This window comes from Solanum tuberosum, unplaced genomic scaffold (assembly GCF_000226075.1).
Source record: "Solanum tuberosum cultivar DM 1-3 516 R44 unplaced genomic scaffold, SolTub_3.0 scf00204, whole genome shotgun sequence".
NCBI classification, from domain to species: Eukaryota; Viridiplantae; Streptophyta; class Magnoliopsida; order Solanales; family Solanaceae; genus Solanum; species Solanum tuberosum.
In genome coordinates, this window is record NW_006239127.1 from 1,001,703 (window position 1) to 1,004,979 (window position 3,277).

Below are 3,277 nucleotides of genomic sequence, written 5' to 3' on the forward strand. Positions count from 1 at the left end.
TTTGCTTATATCTGATTTAATAGATTATATATATATAAATAACAATTACATTTGTAATATTTTAATTTCAATTATATTTATAAATGTTTTAAATTAAATAAAGAAGGAAAAGAAAGAATCTTGAAAAGATAAAAAATAGTAGTATAATGTAAATGAGGAAAGAGAAAAATGTAAGTGTAGTTATTTTCAGAAATTTTTAAAAGCATAATTATTTTGAAAAAAGAAACGGAAATTAAGAATGAGAAAGAAAAATCTTAAAGAGGAAAGAGAAAAGTTAAGTGTACCAATTTTTCTGAACTTTATGTAATAATGAGATGCGCTTCTTAATTCTAATTTTTACTTGTGAACAGTAAATTAAAAATATAGGAATTTAAGAAAATAACATATAACAATTTAATATAAAAATAAATTATTTATAAAATCTACAAATTATATCAGTATGCATTAATAAAAAGAAAATTAAATTTTAAATCATGAGTATTACCAAAATAACAAATATTCCCATAATTAATACCGACAATACCTGAAATTTGTTTTTGAATTAATCTACATTATTACATTATTTTATTTATGCAAAGAGTTTGATTGGGGAAAAAAATATTGATCAAATTCGATTTAATCTTTTTGTTAACAAATTTATTCTTTAAAAATAAAAATAAATAAATAGTAAACACTTAGGGCAAATTTGTCATTTCATAAATATTCTAGAATGTTTGTTTTTATGTTATGACATCAAAAAAGTAGTAATAGATTTATAATGACAATACAACCAAATATCTTTTATGAAATGTCATGTGTATCCTAATGATGGGACATTTAATATGGACCCACATTTTCAATCACATTTTCTATAGTTTTTTTTTTCTTTTTGTAGTGTGAAATTTTCATTAAACCAAAAATATCTATTAAACAATTGGCATTTTAGTAATTTTAATATTATTTAAGGGCGAAATAATAATTGTATAATTAATGACCAAAATGAAAATCTAGAAAAATCCATACATGTCTTTACTTTTAAAATTGGCCCATAAAGATATTTTTATAATTGTGTTAAAATGAAGAGTTTCTATTAATTAACTTTTTACAAACAATAATAAATGCTAAGCTTGTTTTGACATGTTTTTGAAAGAAAATTTTGAACTAATTTACAATAAAATGTGTTTGAATAGTTAATATTTTGTTCCCAAAAATACTTTAAAGGATTATTGCGTAAACATATTTTTAATATTATGTTACATAATATGACCACTAAATTTGTATCTTGATTATTAAAATAATTTTTTAAATGACGGATCAATATTTTTTAATTAATTTGAAGAAATATAAAATTACGTGACTAAAAGAATGAACAATGTTTGACTATTAAGAAATTAATGATTTGATAATGTATTCATCAAAAGATTAAAAATATAAAATTACATGACCAAAATGAAAATCTAGAAGAATTCATATATGTCTTTACTTTTAAAATTGCCCCATGAAGATATTTTTATAATTGTGTTAAAATGAAGAGTTTCTATTAATTAACTTTTTACAAACAATAATAAATGCTAAGCTTGTTTTGACATGTTTTTGAAAGAAATTTTGAACTAATTTAAAATAAAATGTGTATGAATAGTTAATATTTTGTTCCTAAAAATACTTTAAACGTTTTTTGCGTAAACATATTTTTAATATTATGTTACATAATATGACCACTAAATTTGTATCTTGATTATTAAAATAATTTTTAAAATGACGTATCAATATTTTTTAATTAATTTGAAGAAATATAAAATTGCGTGACTAAAAGAATGAACAATGTTTGACTATTAAGAAATTAACAAATTTGTCATTTCATAAGTATTCTAGAATGTTTGTTTTTATGTTACGACATCAAAAAGTAGTACTTTATAATGACAATACAACCAAATATCTTTTATTAAATGTCATGTGTATCCTAATGATGTGACATTTAATATGGACCCACATTTTCAATCACATTTTATATAGATTTTTTTTTTTGTAGTGTGAAATTTTCATTAAACCAAAAATATCTATTAAACAATTGGCATTTTAGTAATTTTAATATTATTTAAGGGCGAAATAATAATTGTATAATTAATGACCAAAATAAAAATCTAGAAAAATCCATACATGTCTTTACTTTTAAAAATTAGCCCATAAAGATATTTTTATAATTGTGTTAAAATGAAGAGTTTCTATTAATTAACTTTTTACAAACAATAATAAATGCTAAGCTTGTTTTGACATGTTTTTGAAAGAAAATTTTGAACTAATTTAAAATAAAATGTGTATGAATAGTTAATATTTTGTTCCTAAAAATACTTTAAACGATTATTGCGTAAACATATTTTTAATATTATGTTACATAATATGACCACTAAATTAATATCTTGATTATTAAAATAATTTTTAAAATGACGTATCAATATTTTTTAATTAATTTGAAGAAATATAAAATTGCGTGACTAAAAGAATGAACAATGTTTGACTATTAGACTATTAAGAAATTAATGATTTGATAATGTATTCATCAAAAGATTAAAAAATATAAAATTTTCATTTCTATATAGAATATATTTTCTAAATATCAAATATGATAAACTATTTAACAGGGAAAATTTGACAAGAAAAATAAATAAATATTCAAATTCTAAGGAATATTAAAATACAAACTAAAGAAAAATGAGTAGTTAAAAAATAAAGAAAAAACAAAAAATGAAAATGTCAATAGAAAAGGGCTTGAGAAATATAGAGGAAGAAAAAAAAACTAAAAAATAAATAATAACTTGGAAAAGAAAAACAAGTATATTGGTTATTTTGTGGGGTAAGATTCAAAGTTTTCTTTTACGGCATGATATTTAGAGTGTAGTATAAAAAAAAATTATTAATGCAATTTATAATATAACATTATGTCAATTATTTTCGTATATAGAAATAAAATTACTTTCCTGATTGTTTTTATTTTTGTGGAGTTAGAAATTAATATTTTAATAAATACTTTCAATATTGTGTGACACATAAAATGGGGTAAAGGAAATGACATATATTATTTGACAATGACGTAAAAAGTATATAAATCACAATAATTAATAACTTCGAAATTTAAAAGACATAAACAAAATTGGCTAACTTTCAAAATTATATCAATACCACATAAATTGGGACATGAGAAGTAAAAAAAATTATTTAAAAATTACATAAAAGGTACTACAAATTACAATAATTAACAATTTAAAATATTTAAAAGACATAAAAATGATTAATCTTTGAA